The 20,464-nt window shown below is 47.1% G+C and overlaps 1 long non-coding RNA gene across 1 annotated transcript in view; it reads right to left on the bottom strand.

Moving 5' to 3' along the window:
* Positions 1–652: 652 nt before the first annotated feature.
* The window catches only part of LOC144164162 (uncharacterized), a 127,139-nt gene continuing 107,327 nt past the window's right edge, over positions 653–20,464 (bottom strand). The window contains exons 4-5 of the long non-coding RNA XR_013321088.1: positions 16,255–16,356; positions 653–891 (exon numbers count right to left, since the gene is read on the bottom strand). This is a non-coding gene — a long non-coding RNA (uncharacterized LOC144164162). The remainder of the gene's footprint in view (positions 892–16,254; positions 16,357–20,464) is intronic.

Raw genomic sequence — 20,464 nt, 5'->3', positions numbered from 1 at the left:
CAGCTACACAAAACCAAAAAAACTATGTTTCCCCAAACTCAAAACAAATTTCCGGATGGAACGCAACTCCTCCAAATCTTTACATTCTGCCGATCCGGCCAATGTCCCTGCATCGTATGCCACATCTTATAGAAGAGATTTTATGCCGAGACTGAGTGCTTTCCCAACTCCTCTTAGAAAAACAGTGCAAGGGCAGCTGAACATCTCAAACTTAGAAAGTCGGCTTCAGCAAACTTCTCGAGCGCAGCTAGGTGCATGTGCCGAGAACGTCATGCACTGTGGACGACGCGTACGCAGGCAAACTGCTTGGCTGTTTTTCATTTTGCTCTGAATAAACGTTCATTCCTCGCCCTATTCCAGGAATACATAATTACTTTGCGAATGATTGTGCGGTTTAACGCGCGAAGATGCACCTGGGCTATGAGGCGGGCCGTAGAGGAGGGCTCCGGATCAATCTGGGTTGCCAGGAATCTTGAACGAGCACATAAATCTTGAAATCATGGGCGTTTCGGATTTTCGCCTCCATCACAAACGAATCCGCTGCGGCTGGGAAACGAATCCTCTTCCTCTGGCTCAGCAGCACAACACTTCAGCCGCTGAACCGACGCGGCAGGTATAAGTGCTTCACAACAAGCGACAGAAGATAGTTACTATAGGTGATCTTTATTGATGCGGCAAAATTTCCAGTTGCGGAAGTCGCTCATTTTTTCATTTTGACACACTGATAATAGTCATACATTGAATAAATTGTTCCGCTGCAGTTGCACATAATGAAGTCTTCGCACCCTTGGCTCGTGAGCAGTGTCGTTGTTCCGTTTTTGCTGGTTTCTTCCACGTACTTTTGCCAAAGCTCGCACTGTGGTTTTTTCTGGTCACTCGTTCCCGAAATTCCTGTGAAGGTGGACAGAGACGAAAAAGTTGTGAACTTGACTGATTGGCTGCCTAACGTCCGCGGGACCGCCGTAGTGAACATAATTTGGGGTGTAAAAAACCTGGAGAAGGCTTCTAATGAAAAAAAGGAAAATATACATGATCAAAGCAAAGTTTTAAACAAACGCTGCTTATCCTACCTTAGTAAGACAAGGATTCACTTCGCTTGCTTTGTTCAGAGCTGTGAATGCTCCTGAAATCAGTTTAAGGTGTAAGTTTCTAAAATCAAAGTGTGTTATTAGGTTTTTTCGCAATAAAACAAAAATATCGTCTTGATATATTCGGAGGAAAAAATATTGCCACAATTCCACAGGGCATTTTTTGGTGAAGTTGCTAAAGTCCTAGCCTGAGCAAAAACCACTCGAGCTTTCCTTCTTGACTGAGCTGTGCAACATTTGCTGTATAATATTAACAAGCATGCCCCTAATACACAAAATGGCGCACCTTGGCATTAAAGATGGTTTATGTTACTTTGAAAAAATTTTTGATGAATGTTTTGTATTTTTTTTACAGTGGTGATGGTCGGTCGCGTTGGTGGCAATGAAGTTCAGCAGTTCTTGAAAAAGCTTTTCTAGTTTAAATTATTAGTTTATAGGTTGCGTGGAATTGTAGGTTGGTGGAATGTAACAGCAAGCTTTGCAGGCGGTCGGTTCTCCCTACTGTTGAAACGAGACTACTCTTTTTATCACGGTGTGTTGTAACAATATCGCTGTGTTAAAAAAGCTCCAAGGAACGGCGTCAGAAGTAGAAGGTTTTTACATGATTTGTGATTGACATCAGCCTGGAGTTTATCGGCGAGAAAAAAGCGACATGCATAAATAAACAGACTAACGAGTAGTTTTAACAAGGGATTAAATTGCGGCTGCAGAACTCTTTTTCCTCGCCCTGTTAAAAAGAGGTCTTCTTACACATTTCTCAGTCTTAAGTGCTACTGCAAAAGGCGTCTATTCTCTCTTGCCTGTTGGGTCCCGAAGCTACTCGGGACGCACGTGCACTGAAAGTAAAGCATGCACGTGCACGGCCGGTAGTGATCTGCTAAATGTCCAACTGGTGACAACAGCTTACATGGCAATAAATGCCGTCAAGATGTTAGGGCGTTTTTCAGGAACTGGCCTGTCAGAGTACAGTAGATTCTCGATAAACGGAACTACAAGGGACCAAAAAAATCAGTTCCATTTAACAGGAGAGATGTGCGAAAGTGCAAATTTGTGTGCTTACACCCTCTTACTACCATTTAACGTAACTCTAAGCCCTAGAAGGTGAATGTAGCTGATAGTTTTTTCAGAAAGCAAGAAAACTACAAGATGTTTAGACACAAAATTCACAAAGCTTACTTTGCAAAGACTAGTCACTGTGCACGAAAAAATGCACAAATTTTTTCTGTTTGAGTACTTGCAACTGCATCTACAGGATCGTTTTTTCTCTTGGCAATTAGGCTTTGGACAAACGTTTCAGATCCTGGTTCCCTGTGAAAAAATTTCTTTGATACTGCCCAGCTGACTGTGCTACCTGAAGTGTGGGATCTTCTATGGTAGCTGTCTCTTCAGATTCAAGTTACGGCTTATCCTCCTCGTCCTCCTCTTCATCGCACACCTTTGCAACGACGCTTTCCACTGTGTTCTCAGGGCAATTCACAACATTCCCATACAAAACTATTGTATGGTCGGCTATAGAAAATCCTTTTTATGGTCTTCTTTAGCTATTTGGCCGAATAATCTTTAGGCGTTTCTATGATTGTATTTAGCGATTTGTATCGCCATTCCTATGGGTGTCCTTTGCTTGTTCTATAACCAGTTCTACGGCTGTCTTTAGCTATACCTATAGACATTCCTAAGGGTGTCTTTGGCTTCTTTTATAGCCAGTTGTATGGTTGTCTTTAGCTATTCGTATCGACTATCCTATGGGTGTCTTTAGCTTCTTTTATAGCCGGTTACGTGGTTGTGTTTCGCTTTTATAGCCGATTACGTGGTTGTCTTTAGCTATTCATATCGACATTCCTATGGGTGTCTTTAGCGTCTTCTAAAAACGGTTCTGTAGTTGTGTTTAGATATTCGTATCGACATTTCTATGGGTGTTTTTAGCTTCTTTTAAAGCCGGTTTTATGGTTGTCTTTATCTAGTCGTATCGGCATTCCTATGGGTGTCTTTAGCTTCTTCTATAGCCGGTTCTATGGCTGTATTTAGCTCTTCTTTCAATATGGTCGTTTCAGAATTGGAGCTTATGATCGCAGGGGAAGGTCGTAGTACTATGCAAGAGCAATAGCCGCCTCTTCCACAGTCGCGGACGAAGAAGTGCGAAGGGTGAGGGCCGTTAGAGGGGGGCCTGTTGGGACTGTTGATGACTGCGACCGCGTAGGCGTCGCGGTGCCGGTAGCTAGCCGCGTCAACATACACAGTTGCCACATGTACTGAGTATCGCTTCGTAAGGGCCCGGGCACGCTGCTCCCGGTGGGCTCGATTGTGCGTCGGGTGCATGTTACAGGGATTATGTTGAACGATGAATAGGTAATGGACATTGCTAGGGATGGCAAGAGAGGACGCCGCAGCGAAAGGGAAGTTGAGTGGAAGTAGCCAAAGGAGAGATTGACCTGTTGAGGTTGTTGCAAGGCGGGTGTACTGACCAACAAGATTAGCTTCGACGATCTCAGATGCGGCGTTGTGGACACCAAGCGATTCTACACGAGTGATCGTAGTGCTCTGCGGAATTTACACTTTTCGAATTAGGAAGTCCCCCTTTTTCAGCCCCTAAGAGGACGGTGCTAGATAAGGAAGAGAGTAAGTGATGCGACTTATGACGAACCCCTGAAACAGCTGCAATCGCTCTGCCTCTTTGAGACCTTCGTGGCTGGTGGTGATGCGGCGGAGGAGGTTGATGGTCTGATTGACTTTGGATGTTAGGTGAGCGACGAACGTGGTATTGGCGCAGTTCTGTTGGATATTGAGGCTTACGACTTTAAGGAATGGCACTCGGGCAACGGGGTGATCATTCAGCCGGATGGTAATGTTCGGAGCTGCGCGGGCGCGTTTTGGACTTTTGTGCAAGAGAAGCAGCAGCTCTGCCTTCTTGGGCGTACAGGTCGAACCGACATCGCGAGAATAGGCCACAACACAATCTTCCCCCTGCTGAAGGGGGGTTTCAATGTGCGTAACTGCCGCCTGGAACCCACAGCGTGACGTCATTGGCATACAAAATGTGGCAAAGCGAGGGGATATTAGCAAGAAGAGGAGGGAGGTTTATCATAGCGATATTGAACAGCAGTGGGGAGGGAACTGCTTCTTGGGGGGCGCCTATGCAGGGGCACGGAATGACGTGGGAGCGGAGATCGTTAATTTGAATGACGGCCGTGTGATTAGCCAGAAAAGCCCGCACGTAGTTGTAGGTTCGGGCTCCAGAAGACAGAGCAGCCAAATGGCGCAGAATGACATGGCTGGAGACCCGATCAAAGGCCTTTTGGAGGTTAGCACTTGAACAGTTGACGAGTCGGCAGTAGGGAGAGCAAGGAGAAGATCATGCTTGAGATGCAGTAAAACGTCTTGGGTGGCGAGGCCGGCTCGAAATCCGAACATTGTGTGCGGGTAATGTTGCTTACTCTCCAGATATTGGGTCAGACGGGCATGTACATATAGCACCTTACCTGCACGCGATGTGAGGGAAATGGGCCTAAGCTGTTCATGAGCGAGCGGTTTACCCGGCTTGGGAATGGAAGACATTTTAGCGGGCTTCCATTCCGGTGGGAGCTCCCTAGACTCCCAGTGACTGTTATAATAGTTTGTTAGTACCTTTGCAGAGGTCCTAACACACTATTCGAAATTTAGACGATCAGTTAGGATATTGACTGATGGTCTATATTTCGAAGGAGCTTGTTGGTTGTTCCATCCTCTCCTGGCGCCGAGTTTGGGCGAATTTTACAACGGGGTGCGCGAACCTTAGCTGTGGAGATGGGACGATCTATTGTCTCATTGGGCTAGCCGGTGTATGGTGAAAGGTGCTTCTGCGGGCCCTGGGTAAGGTAAAGCTCCCTGATACGGGCGATAAGGTGATCGCTTGTACCGGGAAATGTATGTAAGAGGGTGGTAAGACGATTGCGGCTGGTTGATTTTGAATGAGAAGGATCAGCCATGTGGCGAAGAATGACCCAGGTGGGCCCCATGCTAAGGTGGCCACGCATGCTGTTGCAGAATTACCTTACCCCCTTGTGCACGAGCCAGTTCAGCCGCATAGTTCTCAATAGTTGTGCGGAGATGAGCCATGCGCAGTCGAAGACGACGATTGTGCTTATGACGGTGTCAGCGTTTCTGAAGGCCCTGATACACTTCCCAAAGATGCTGAAGTCGAGTGGCAACAATTTTCGAAGAAATGTCGGGGCCTAGAGACGAATCGTGGGCCTTCTTAATCTCGAATAGGTCTTTAATCCAATCCTAACCTGAGTGTCATCGGTAGGGGGTGCCCCTTTCTGACACGAGAGCCAAAAGGCTGGCCAATTTGTGATGCGAGACTGCCGCAGCTTTGGAGTGAATGCCGAATGCAGCCGCAATGTGGACTGAATAATAAAGTGATCGCTTCCTAGGTTGTGGGGTGTACATTCCTATTTCAGATCAGTAACGCTCAAGGAAAGCGTGAGGTCAGGAGAGGTATCTACCTGTACACTGTGGCCTATTTTAGTAGGAAAAGGGGGTCAGACTCTACAGTTAAGCGTCGAGTCTGAATTGGTTCCCGAAATAAGCGGCCTTTCTTAGCGACGCGATTGCAGCCTCAGGCTGTGTGAGGAGCGTTAAAGTCCCCAAGTATAAGAAGGGGGTTGCCAGTTGCCGCTTTGTAACCCGAGTCAGAAGGGTGCTAAAGGTATGATTGGAAGCTTTAGGGCCACCATAAACGTTAAGTACATGAAGGCAAGAGCTGGATACCGGGTGTTGGTGGACACAGGGTGATAAAGTCATGTGGTATTGCAATATCGGCAAATGTGTGGTGCTCAGCGGGGATGTTACGCTGTACCAGAACCGCCGTTGAGTTATTACCAGGAGTATGGAAACTTGATACCCAGTGAGCTTGAACTTTCTTCCAGGCTCTTGCAGGGCAGTAACAGCTGGGGCTAAGGGTCCAGCAGAAATTAGGTGTTGAAGATTCTGGCGCTTACGGGAGACACCACGGCAAGAAACCGCACAGAGTGTGGAATGAGAGCGCGTGTGGCGCGATGCAGATCTTCCTTTATTTGGACAGATTGTTGATGTCGATAAGCTGTCAGCAAGGGCAGTGGTCATGGTACCGACGTTAGGGTGCATGAACTACCCGTCGCAATATGAGCGGTGATAGTATTACGCCGGATCCGCGACAGTCGGAGTATTTCATGAATGTCTCTTGAGACAGACGGAGGCTACGCGGCGCAAATCCCGTGTGGCTGTCATTGAATCCGTGTACATTTGTACAGAAGAACTTCCAAAGGCTTAAAGAAGGGCCGGTATTGGTGCCTGCAGTCCGTCCCGGATGGCTGTAAGCTCCGCCAGTATATAAGGTAAGGCGTCGAGTGTTTCATAAACGCAGGTTTGGTTCGCTTTCGAATGAGGGGGATATTGCATCACCGTAGTTAAAACGCCGTCTTGGGACCCAGCATCCACAAATGCCTCTACAACCTGGGGCTGGTTCACATCCGTCAGTATTAGTATTCCCGCGGAATGCGCGTCTGCTTTTCCGGTCAAGCGAATGTGGAGTCGATTGAGCGGCCGGTCGTCGGTCACCTGATGGTACAGCCAGGGCGACCTAGACAGGGTTGGCTGTTATGGCGGGTAGTGAACGGCCCATGTAGATTTCGAACGCAGCTGCGTCAGCAACAAAATCAACTTTGTGCTTACGGGCGGAGTGGCGTTGATGTGCAAGCTCTCCCAAAGTATTGCGTTGAGCTTCTGCCTTAAATAGGCGTTATTTGAGGGAGGCAGGTGACCGTCCGCATTGCTGGATCATTGTGTTCCGTCGCTGGCCCGGGTGGCTCCTTTCAATTCGGTTGATATGCAAGGGCGGGGGGGGGGTGAGAAACAAAGTGTGGCAACTCGGCAGCTAACGCACTCGGCAGCTAACGCATTAAACAGCTTCTTTTTACCTTAGAAAGCGATGCTTGCTGATCGTCGCTGTACGAATTACTCCTCGGAGGGCGTAATTGCTTCGTGCGACAGTACTTCCACCGCCACCCCCCTCCCCCTCGTTACCTTTGAGCCGGTATGCGTTTTGTCGTGGTTCGCTGGTCAGAGCCTGTAACCCGGAAATGTTTGGCTCGTTAGCGGCGGCGCCCCATTGATGGTTCGGCAGATGGCCGAGGTGAAGGTATGAGCGTGAAATTGGGCCTTCCTCTACGCGTGTACGAAAGCTAGACGGGTGCACATGAGAGTAGAAATACCGGTATTTTATAAAGCCTAACTTTACGAAAAAAGGAGCGTTGTTGTCTGACCATTCGAGCTAGGCAGATTCTGTCGAGACGTGGCGCCTTGACCATTGATGCTAGGTTCTGTTTTATGAGCTCCTAGGTGAGATATAGTATGAGTAATGCACAGGAAGTTAATGGCCCTGCAGTGTACCCGGTAACAAGACGGATCTTGCGGCGAGACAAAGAACCTCGGCCTTGTCGGTCGAGTGGTTTGTGTACACTGAGAGCGCAGGGGAGAGGGATAACTAGACGGTGTTTGAGACACTCACGTGCTTTGTACGCGCATTGAGCTACACGCTAGCGACAGTTTGAACGTTTCCTTTTTATTACTAAGGCATCCAGTACCTTAATATAAATATTGTTATACAAAGTTTTCGCTCCCCTTCATTATATTGCCGTGAACCATGTATGGGTTTGTTTATTTATTGTTTGTTGTTACATCCCGGCCACGCCCGGGTCTGTTATCTGTGTCCCCAGCGAAGCGTCTTCCATTCTTTATTTTTATGCCGCACGGGCTATCTCATTCGGATAAGTAGACTTCTTTATTAAACGGGCTCATGAACTGAAAACCTTCCCGTTCCACCGAGGTAGAACAGGACAATTAAATACATTGAAAATGGATGTTCGGATTTAAAATAAAAAAAATGTAAAAAGGTAATTAAACCAGATAATTACGCAGAAAATGACTCACTTCAGATCACAGATAAATTCAAAAGATCTAAAAGTTATTATCGCGTTATTTGCCGCTGACTTTGTTTCTGCGTGTGTGGGAAATTGTGACAAAATATTTGAGGGGTTAGTATTGTTGAATATTAGCGTTAATTAGCACTGTCATTTCTTCTAAAATTTTTAATGTTTCTGTATGTTTATTAGCTCTGGTTTCCTTCTTACGAGATAATTTCTATGGATATTAAGAAGTTGTTCTCTGCGTTTGTTTGTTATTGGCGGTCCTCTAAATAGTGGTCGAAAGTGTCTGCTGGTAGGTTACATTTACATATGTTATTATTTGTAATAGCGAACCTATGAAAATAAAACGGAAATCTACCGTGTCCAGTGCTTAACTGTGACGTGTAATAGTTTGTTGGAAAGTGTTCCGCAAATTTGTGAATATTCTTTATCCATTGGAATGTGTAGCTTTCATTTCCTTCTTGTTGCCACTCAACATTCCAATGTTTTCTGAGGTTAATATTGAGCTGTTTTTTGATAAACTGTAGTGAAATAGGCCAGTCAATTTTTTTGCAATATTTTGCTGCTTTTGTAGCCATTTCGTCCGCTAGTTCGTTACCGACATTGCCACTGTGAACTTTAATGTAAGTTAACGTTATTTTGACCTGTTTTGCTGTTTTGTTTAGCCTTTCTTTAATTATAAATATATTTGGGTTCCCATTATTTGGATTGATAATTGCTTTTAGGGTTGGTAGGCTATCAGTATACAACTGTACGTTACCTTTTTTGAAGTTAGTTTGGAGGTATTCAATTGCTTTTAAAATCACGATTTCTTCTGCCTCAAAGTTATTGCTGTACTCTGGAAGTCTGTATTGTTTGGTTTCTACTATTTTGTCGGATTTATCTAGTATTATAAAAGCTGCTGCTATGTCGGTTTTATCTTGCGAGCCGTCTGTAAATACTCCAAAAGCTGTCTGCGAAATTTGTTGAGTGAGATAGGTAAAAGATATCTTATCTGCTGGATGCAGCTGCCATATATCTACTTCGTTACTTATTTGGTCTCCCGTAAAAGCGCGGTTTTTCCAGGTGAACATTTTTCCTGCGAAAAGTACGTTAAATGTTTCGATTTATTTTTCGATCGTCAGATGAATCGGTGGGACATAAGCTATGATGTTTACGGCCGGATTGGATACTGTTTTAAATGCTTTGGTAACTTTAATAAGGCTTGTTCTTTGAATACTTCTCAATTTTTTTCTCATTAGTGCCTGTTTTATATACCAAATTGGAGGGGTATAAACTATGATTCTTTCTATAGCTCTGATATAAATTTGTTGTAGGTGTTTCCCAAGTGGTATACTGTAAATTTTCATAGGCTGTTTATTATTTGGTTTACTTTTTCCATTACACAGTTAATATGAGGGATAAAACTGAGCTTGTTGTCTAAATAGACGCCTAATTTCTTAGTTTATTTACAGCATTGAAGAATTTTGTTTCCTAGTTTGATAATGGGAGGTCTTTTAATGTACTTGTCCCCTATTACAGTGAATTTTGGTTTTGTTGTGTTAAATATAAGTTCTTTGTCTGTTCCCCAGTTTTCTACTATTTTGAGCGCTTCGGTTCCCTTTTGTTCAATATTATCTCTTGAATTGCCTCTTATTACTAAGGTTATGTCGTCGGCAAAAGCCTGAATATATACATCGCTGGGAAATTTGCTGTTTAGGAGATCTAAAATTGTTATGTTCCGGAGTAATGGACTTAAAGGTGACCCCTGCGGATAGTATGGCTTAAGATAAAGTTGAATTCTTGATTTCTCTATGTTATAGATAATGTTTCCGTTTTTTTAAAAAAAATTATAGGTCGAAATATTCAGATTTCTCGGACTGCCAGATTTTTTTAGAAAGTTTACAATGACGGATGATGTGATACAGCTAAATGCGTTCTTTGTGTGTAACGAAATGACAAAACATACTGCTTTACCTAATCTTGCTTGATCAATTTTCATTTTTAACTCGTTTAAGGCGATGGTTGCCGACGTGTTATGGGTAACTCCGAATTTGTTTTGTGCTATGAAGCTTTTTCTTGGTTAAGAAGTAATATATTCTGTCTTTAAATATTTTTCAAGTATCTTTCCTTGTATAGAGTTGACTGCTATGGGTCTACATTTGTTGGCTTCTTGATTATCTCCTCATTTTGGTATTAGGATTATATTTGAGTCCTTCCACCGTGATGGAATGTATCCTGTTTTGATACATGTATTGCAAAGATCAAGAAAGAATAATTTTTGGTTATTATATAGACACTGTACAAAGGTGCCACGTAGGCCATCTGGTCCATGAGCTAATTTCTGCGTGATTCAGAAATGACTCTGTTAATTTCATTTTACGTAATAACAGCTTCATCGTTATCGTTTTAAAGAAGAATTTCTTCTCCGTCACAAACACTGTCGACCTCGTATAGCTCTCTTAATATATTTTCAACTGTTTCTTGCGTTGATTGTTTTTCCTCCACTTTCTTTTTCCAAACTTGAAATGATGATTGGTTGCTTTACTGTTCCGCACTAACGTCACCAGCCCAGACTAATCCTCTTTGATCTACAATGTTCTGGATGTATATCGACGGTTCCAGAAACATTCACGCCGAAAGATAAAAGCCTGCAGAGAAGACGCCGCGGCATTCGAATCGTGGACGCTCGCCTTCGCACGTCACTTTGTTGACCACTGCTTCTCCGCCTGTGTATTGTTTGAGTTGTTAGGGTAGCAGAAGTTCACTCCAATAAACATGTTTTCCTTGAAGACAGCTGCGTGGTCTCTGGCTGCGTGACATCTGTTGGAGGTGCGGGGTACGCACCCTTTATGCTCCGTAAAACCCCTGGAAGCCACCAAGCCAGTCCAACAAGAGCCAGCCGCAGCCTGCAAGGTTTCCCACTCGAGCTCGGTCTACTACCGGAGAAAGTGAAGAAGGAAGGCGTCCAAACCAGCATCATGGTCAACCAAGCAAACCCTCCCGTCGTTCTGCAGGAACCTCGGGAGCCCCCATCATTCCGAGGGTCCCCTGGTGAAGACCCGAAAGAGTGGCTGGAGAAGCTGGAGCGCGTCCGAATTTTCAACTAATGGGATGATGAAAAGAAACCCTGAGCCAAGTGTTTTTCTATCTCGGAGACTCGGCGCAAGGCTGGTTTGAAAATCAGGAGAGATCGCTAACATCATGGAGCATGTTCAAAGCGGAATTCTTGAAAACATTCACAACTGTCGTATAGAAAGAACGAGCTGAGCTGTTGTTGCAGGCGCGAATCCAACACACTAACGAAGGTGTTGTAATGTTTGTTGAGGAGATGAAGATGCTGTTCCGACGAGCTGACCCCGAAATGGCAGAAAAAAAGAAGGTGCGTTTTCTGATGCGGGGAGTTAAATAAGAGCTCTTTGCTGGGCTCATTCGCAACCCCCCCCTCCCCCTAAAACCGTCAGTGAGTTCGTGACCGAGGCTTCGATGATCGAGAGGACCCTGGACACTCGTTCGAGGCAATACGATCGACCACTCAACGCGTATTTGGTGAACCCGGTCAACACCCCTGGATTAGCGACGGAAGACTTACGGGAAACGATCCGCGCCGTCGTTCGCGAAGAACTGCGGAAGCTTTTCCCAACCGCGCCGCAACCCCGAGTCGCCTCCCTGACCGACGCAATCCGAGAAGTCCAACTCGCACTGGGGACTTCAACGCCGTCGAAAGCACCCCGCGAACCTACAAGCGATGACCTACTCCGCAGCTGTTCGTCGACCCCGACCTGCTCCAACCCGCCGCCAAGAAGCCCCGCCGTACCGCCGTCCACTGTTGCCTGCACTACCCCCTGCAGCTCAAAACCAGACGCCGAGGAAGACGGACGTATGGTGAACCCCCCATATTCCTCCGCTGTGCTACCACTGCGGAGAGGCGGACTACATCTACAGTCGCTGTCCCTAGAAGAGGCTCGGTTTGCGAGGGTTCTCCGTCGACGCCCCACCCCCCGACCCGACCAGCGCCCGACTGAGATCGAAGAATACCTCTCCAACACCAACCGAGGACCATCCCGGTTCAACCGTTCACCGCCGCCCTACCCGTACCAGCCGCCGAACCACCGTGGCATTGCTTACTTCTCACGTGGAAGGCCCCTCAGCCCACGCGGGGGAAACTAAAAGCAGCACCTTCTGGAGGTAAAGTTGCACGACCGCGGAAAAAGGAAAACCCTCCAACGACGCAGCGAATCACTGAAGACCATGCCGTCAGCCCAACGACCCGATCTAACCCTGACGTGAATCCCAAATACGACGACAGCAAAACGGCGCGACGCGTACCAGACATGACCGCACCTGCTACCGCGAATACAACGAAGACGACGACGGTAGTGGCCGACCGTCAACACGTACAAGCAGAGATACGACGCCGCGACACACCCAGAACTCGAAGAAGACAGCGTCCGACGTTCAGCTGTCCATCGACGGCTTTGATGTAGTCGCCCTCATAGACACGGGAGCCGAGGATACTCAGTAATGAGTGGACCATTTGCGTCTAAGCTGAAAACAGTTATGACAAGATTGGATGGTCCGGGCATACGCACAGCAGGAGGCGACCTCGTGACGCCAAGTGAACGTGCACATCGCGCGCCACCATTGACGGCACAACGTACCCTGCGGCGTTCGTCATTTTGCCTAGCTGCTCCCGCGACGTAATTCTCGAAATAGACCTTTTGACGGACAATGGTGCAATAATTGATCCAGAGGCCAAGTCTATAACATTTTCCTCCGATCACTGCATGACGCCGGAACCGAACCCAGAACACCGTGCTGCTGTATGGATCGCCGACGATCATGTCACCCTGCCACCCCGCGCAAGCTTGATGATCAACGTCTACTGTGAAGATGCGGTTCCTCTTCTGCGTCTCTTCCGCGTCCGGTTCCGCGTCTCTTCACACGAGCGGGAAGCCATCCAGATTCAAGTGGACGACATGCTCAGCGACGACATTATACAGCCATCGAAAAGCCCATAGGCTGTGCCAGTCGTACTGGTGAAGAAAAAAGACGGCACATTAAGGTTTTGTGTTGACTACTGGTGACTGAACTAAGTCACCAAAAAGGACGTGTACACCCGGCCACGAATCAACGACGCCCTCGACCACCTCTGCCATGAGAAGTACTTCTCATCGATGAATCTAAAGACCGGCTACTGGCAAATTGAAGTGGACGAGAGACACCGAGAGGAGACCGCATTTATAACCCCGGACGGCCTATACGAGTTCAAGGTGATGCCGTTTGGGCTGTGCACGGCGCCAGCAACGTTTTAAAGAGTCATGAACACTGTGCTAGCTGGCCTGAAGGGGCACGCCAGCCTCGTATACATCGACGACATTGTGGGATTCACCCGGACTTTTGAGGAACACCTTGCAAGGTTGGAGTCTGTACTCGATGCTATTCGTACGTCGGGGTTAACGCTGAAGCATGAAAAGTGATGTTTCGCGTAAGAAGAGATCAAGTTTTTGGGCCACGTCATCAACGATGCGGGAGTCCTACCTGACACGGCAAAAACTTCAGCCATTGCGATCTTTCCAAGGCCGAAAGACAAGAAGGGCGTGCGAAGATTTCTCGGACTGTGCGCATACTACAGGCGCTTTATCGCAAACTTCGCACGGACGCATTGCAGAGCCACTCACACGCTTGACGAAAATAGCACTCTTTTTAGCTGGGAAAACGAGCAAGAAAAAGCACTCTGCGAGCTGCAAAAACACCTGCAACGCCCGCCCGTGCTCGCTCGTTTCGAGGAAGACGCCGAAACGGAAATGTACACGGACGCCAGTGATATAGGCTTGTGTGCCGTCCTCGTCGAAAAACAAAGCGGTTGCGAAAAAGTAATCGCCTTTGCCAGCCGTGGTCTGTCGAAGGAGGGAAAAAAACTACTCAGCGTCTGAAAAAGAGTGCCTAGGTATTATATGGGCGATTTCAAAATTTCGCCCATACGTGTATGGTAGACCATTCAAGGTTGTTACAGACCACCATGCGCTGTGTTGGCTTGCCTATTTGAAGGACCCCTCTGGCCGTCTTGGGTGGTGGAGCTTGCGCCTGCAAGAGTTCGACGTTACAATCGTCTATAAATCCGTCAGGAAACACTCTGACGCCGACTGCCTATGCCGCGCTCCCGTCGACCCACCACCACAAGACTCTGACGAAGACAGCGCGTTCTTCCAAGTCGTGACGGAGAGCGACCTAGCCGCCCAGCAGCGTGCTGAGCCCGACTTACGCGTCATAATCGACTACCTCGAGGGATGCAACATTGCCGTTCCTAGGACCTTGAAACGCAGCTTACCAGCATTCAGCCTGAGAAACTCCATTCTCGTGAAGAAGAATTTGCGCCCCGGAACGAGAACGAATTATCTTCTTGTCATCCGCTCAGACCTTCGTGAGGAAATTTTGGAAGCGTGCCACGACGACCCGTATTCCGGACATCTCGGCACAGCCGGAACAATTGGAAAAATTAAGGCGAAGTATAACTGGCCCCGCCTTCCATCCGACGTCACCCACTACGTCCGGAGCTGCCGTGACTGCCCACGACGAAAAACGCCACCGACGAGTCCCGCCGGACTTCTGCAGCCGACCGGCGTCCAATCTAGGCCCTTCTAACAGATTGGAATGGACCTTCTGGGCCCGTTCCCTACATCCCGATCCAAGAACAAGTGGATTGTTGCAGCGGCAGACTACATGACGCGCTACGCAGAGACCGCCACTCTTCCGGGGGGACTGCACAAGAATTCGCAAAGTTCTTCGTAAGCCAAGTTTTGCTGTGACATGGAGCCCGGGAAGTCCTAATTGCGGACCGCGGAACGGCCTTTACTGCGGAGCTGATTCAAGGAATATTACGCTACAGCAATACGGATAACCGAAGAATAACGGCGTACCACCCCCAAACGAACGGACTAACAGAACGTCTGAACAAGACAATCGCGGATATGCAGTAATGTACGTTGACGTTGAACATAATACTTTTGACGAAGTGCTCCTGTATGTCGCGTTTGCGTACAGCACGGCTATCCAGGAAACTACGCAGATGACGCCGTTCGAGCTTCTCTACAGAAGACGGCCGACTACGACGCTTGACGCCATGCATCCGCATGTAGAGGACGACGACCTCATCCTCGACGTCGAAGGATACCTTCAGCGTGTGGAGGAGGCCCGCCAGCTCGCCCGAGTTCGTACAACGCACCAGTAGCTGGCGGATGCCGCGCGCTACAACCTCCAACGACGAGACGCCGAGTACCACCCAGGGGATCGAGTTTTTTGCACTCCAATCCGACTACGCGGACTCAGTGAGTAGCTTCTGCGACGGTATTTCGGACCCTACCAGATTCTACGACGTGTCGGCCAACTTACCTACGAGGTGATCCCCGATGGTGATTCCGGAATGTCACGACCACGCACGCGGCCCGAAGTCGTCCAGGTGGTTCGCTTGAAACCTTACTATGCAAGTAGACGGACTTTTGCGTTGTTTATTCGAACTGTCTTTTATTTTAGCATCGGGTCGATGCACTCTTAGAGGGGGGGGGGATAATGCCGCAAACTTGTATGGGTTTGTTTATTTATTGTTTTTTTTTGCTGCCCGGCCACGCCCGGGTCTGTTATCTGTGTCCCCAGCGAAGCGCGTCATCAATTCTTTATTTTTATGCCACACGGGCTATCTCATTCAGATAAGCAGAGTGTTCCGCCCTAACATCACTAGTCCAGACTAATCTTCTTTGATATACAATGTTCTGGATGTATATCGACGGTTCCAGTAACACTCGCGTCGTAAGATAAAAGCCTGCAGAGAAGACGCCGCGACATTTCTATCGTGGACGCTCGCATTCGCACGTCGCTTTGTTGATTGGTGCTTCGCCGCCTGTGTATTCTTTGAGTTGTTAGGGGAGCACAGGTTCGCTCCAATAAACTTGTTTTTATCGAAGACAACTTCGTCGTCTCTGGCTTCGTGACAATATCAACAACGTCCCGACTTTGTCAATTCGGGCAAATATTTTCGAGAACTTCAACACCTTCGCCGTTTTGAGTTTCCTCCCAAATAAACCGAAGTCTGGGCCATTGCGTTTCTGATCGACAACAGGACTTCGGGAAGGCGAACATCACACCAACCTTTCCAGAGCCAAGCATCTGTTTTAATGTTCCCAGTATTGTATATTGAGGGCTATTGCAAACACATGCAAGATAGTTTTTAGAATGCTTTCTTTGCTTACCGTTTTGCTGCTTATCGTATAGCAGAGCCTGCACCACAGTGCAGTTCTCTTCCATATACAGGAATCTCCACAGTGGTGGGGGAAGAAAATAGTCAGGCTCCTCTGTGGGCATAATTAGTTACACGTATGAAAATGGGTTCGAGGTCTACTATAAACATTTTCGGGATTTATCTCGCTCAAACAAAACGATCAAGTCCACCAGCTATAGCCTACCGAAAACAAAGTTACTGGACACTATAGGTCTAACAACGTGATATATCTACAACATTAATTCCTGGCTAATACAACGTTAATTATTTTCATTAAACCGAATGCATCCTGGTTACATACTTAGTAGACTTACTACGATGCAAAGTGCGAAAGCAACAATATTCTCGGGAAAATATAATTCTTAATTAGTGGCGGAACCTTACGAAGCCTTACATTTGAATGTGACAGAAAAATTGTATAGCTATTTTAGCACTAAAAATCAGTAAATGAGTAAATGATTATTCCGCAGTTTTTGCCGTTTTCTGAGGTGAACACCATGTTTTGGCGGAACGGTGAGAACACGTTGATTGTCATATCTACAATAATTCAGCGGTGTTTGTGTTAGATTCAACCCATTAGTGCGACTTCCGGAATTTTGATATTATGAAAAGGCAAAATAAATAACACAATCAATCAATCAATCAATCAATCAATCAATCAATCAATCAATCAATCAATCAATCAATCAATCAATCAATCAATCAATCAATTAATCAATCAATCAATCAATCAATCAATCAATCAATCAATCAATCAATCAATCAATCAATCAATCAATGAGTGAATGAATGAATGAATAAATGAATAAATGAATGAATGAATCAGTCAATCAATCAATGAAAGAAATCTGGGATTGCACTCTATATAAGTTCATCCAAACGGTGCTACACAAGTGCTACTCCGGAAGACAAGAATGGGCTGTGAAAGGCTGTTTACGGTAAATTAGGTAACCACACTTCGTTTGAGAATTTATGAACAAAAAACTGAGAGCCCTTTCGTTCCCTGAAGGTGGAAGTTAGGGAAGCCGAAGCTATAGTATTTCGAGTAGGAGTGCATTTCCGCGTACTTCTCCTTTAAATGGAAAACTGAAGCTCCTTCTATTCCGCTCTTCTTCCTCCGAGCGAACTACACGCCTCGCGTATCTGCTCACTTAGCAAAAAACGTCCACTCTTCTGCCACCCCTGCCACGTAATGACTTTCTTGTATCACTCGCCCACTTCTCATGCACACCCTCTCGTCAGTCTCTCTTTTCTCGTCAGGCTCCTCCCCGATGAACCCAGTGAAGGTTTGGTCAATTTAGGTTTCTCTTCTTTCACCGCTCGTGCGCCAACTTTTGCATTTTTGTTACTGCTCGATTGGGAATTCCACCAAAACGCCTAGGCGCGAGCCCTGTTTGTATTGTGGTGTCAGCATTTCGTTTACAGTGCGTATTGTTTATTTTCTTTCACGGAAAGGGCACACACATCTATTTTGTATTAAAGGAACACTGCAAATTGATGGTATGGGGTTTAGGCGCAAGTACGCCTAACGTTTTATTTTTGCTCAACAATGTTGACGAGTATGAAGTGCGCTTGCATGTTTAATTTTAGATGCGACGCATCTCTTGCTCTCGGGTATGTCCCTCCAGCGGCGTCGCGGCATCCGCACACCACCTGCGCATGCGCAAACTCTCCTCCGTCCTTCTCGCCAACAGCTGTGTGCAACGCGCTCTCTCTGTCTCAATATCATAACAGCTGCGCGCGCTTCGCTGACGCTTCTCTCTCGCATTTGCTCTCGCTGCGCATGCGCAACTCTCCTCCGTTCGTCTCCTCTCCTTCAAGTGCTGAATATAATGCGGTGAGCGCGCTGCGCCGGTTCAGTCAAGTGCGTTTGCTTGACTGCGCTTGACTTTGCTTGTGCTTCGCTTGACGACGACGACTCCGTTGCTTCTTCCGATGTAGGGCGATGGAAGCAACAGTCCCGTCAGCCACTGGTTTGACACAATCGAGTACCAGCGTCAATCCAAACGCTGATGGCAACTCTCTCATGCCGCGTATGCCTGTGCATGGAAAGTAAAATTACGCCCATCTTCCCGCGTATGAGAACACCCGCATGTGATGGAATTCACAACACGTTTCACGCGATTTAGAGAATCAACCCAATGGAAACGCCAATTGAACACCCCCGATGCGTCGCATCACATCAGGGTTCCCTCGCGGGAAGATGGGCGTAATTTTTTTCGGAAAAGCTTCGCGCATGTAAACTTCTTGTTTCAGGTTTCCCTCAGTTTTTGGCTGGGCAGCTGAATCGAAGGAGAGAGAGACAGACGCACAGAAATACAGATCAAATGCTTTGTGCTTAAGTACCCTAAAAAGGCTATCGTCTTTATTACCATAATACACAGAACGTGCTCTCGCTTAAGACTGAAGCGCGTGGCTCGACCCAAGCAGCAACGAACGTGTGGCCAAGCAGCAACAAAATTCCCCACAGGAGGCGCGCAACCATTGCGAATGCGGAGAGATTGAATCGAGTTCAGCAAACCTCCTTTGCGTCCACCATAGAGTAACCGAGTCGGGAGGGGAACAGCGTGAGTAGTGGACTGGAAAGAAAGGAGAGGTAGTTACGCGGCAGTGGCTGGAGAAAACTCGTCTTTCGAGGACATTAGGAGTGAAGCGAGGAAATACGGCGCCAACTTGTTTTGTACCTGACGCGTGCCGTTAAACATGATGGGTGCGCGTTAAATGCACAACGCAATGCTAGGTGTGAACCATTGGACCTAGAAGACTGAAAGAAAATGGAATGGAAAGCGTGATGGGAGAAGAAACACAAAGCCATAAAAATATGATCGCGAACTAGCGAAGAGCGTAGATCTGAAGTCACAAGTCGGCGTTAAGGAGTCCAAGAAGACTGGCACGCACGTTCAGAATTCTGTAAAAGCACAGAGCTAATTAATATTTCCGGTTTCTTGCGCTTTTCGTTAATGTACGGATAATGTGCAAGGAAGTGGCCCAGATCAAGCCCGCTTGTACGAGATAGATAGCTAACTAATGTTGCTGGTGCAGCGGCGCACCAATGAGAGAGGGACATCAAATGTTTTTGTTCTAGCACACACAGCGCTTCACGCACAGTTGGGAACCATTCCACCCATAGCGAAATTTAAAGCTGCAGGAATACGGAATGGCCAGCGGAAGGCGGGGTAGCACGTCTTGGGTCGTTTTGGTGAGGCTGCGCGGAAAGTGGACTGTGCAACAGTTTTTAATGGCATTAAAAGGTGGATATCTATGGTAAAGGTCCAGCCATTTGCACCTACGCGTAATCCATGAGTCCTGAAAACGATGGCACACTGGTGTAAGGAAAAGATGGCACGAAAGGTGTTGCCTATACTTAAACTTTATAAACTGCTCGTTTCAAACTTTTTGGTGTACCTGCGCCCATGCCCTGGACTCGTACAACATTCAACACATTTCAGCGATTAGTGGCCACTCGATTATCCTAGTTGCTTGAGTAGAATAAGATATGCCATCCGGCTCTGATTGTATCCAGACTTCATCAGTGTACAGAGGGTGTTATCTAACTTGGCTGGCTATATCTTGAATGTTTTACCTCGCAGCCACTTTCAGCGGTTTGTGGTGGCTATTTAAAGATCCACTCACATGACAACAGCGGATGCTCGGACTTCTGAGGCACCAGTCGGGTTCGGGTGTCCACTGGGTTGGGAAGGCAGAGAAAGACTCAGCGACGACCTCGCACTTCATCCGCCGGATTGTAACGCGGAGTGAAAGAGCCAGCACAAAGGGGAATCGGCCACTTGTATCCGAGCTGGTCTCCAGCGGTACCAGGCGCAGTTTCACAGGCTCACCTTGAAACAATGTGCGAAACTTGAGGCTATCAACTGAAAGGCCATGCGCACAGTCATGACACGTCGTCGCCTGCCTCACCCCGATTCCCACCTTACAGAAGCACGCCGAGTTCAAAACTATTATAGAGTTTTTAAGCCAGTGCGAAGAAGCATAAGTTCAAGCGTTTTATATACCTATCATCGCAATACTTCATTCACATTTATATAAAGAGCCTGCCGTGACTAAACTCGACGTGACATTCCAGCATGGTGTTATAGCACAATAACAATCAAATGGACAACGGAGGTTTGTGTACATGTCAACGGACAGCGGCGAGTCATCGCTACACAAGGTAACCCGAG

The sequence above is a fragment of the Haemaphysalis longicornis genome, unplaced genomic scaffold, assembly GCF_048455015.1.
Source record: "Haemaphysalis longicornis isolate Haplotype H1 unplaced genomic scaffold, Haemaphysalis longicornis Haplotype H1 scaffold_13, whole genome shotgun sequence".
In the NCBI taxonomy this organism is placed as follows: Eukaryota; Metazoa; Arthropoda; class Arachnida; order Ixodida; family Ixodidae; genus Haemaphysalis; species Haemaphysalis longicornis.
This window is presented reverse-complemented; position numbering and strand designations above follow the sequence as displayed.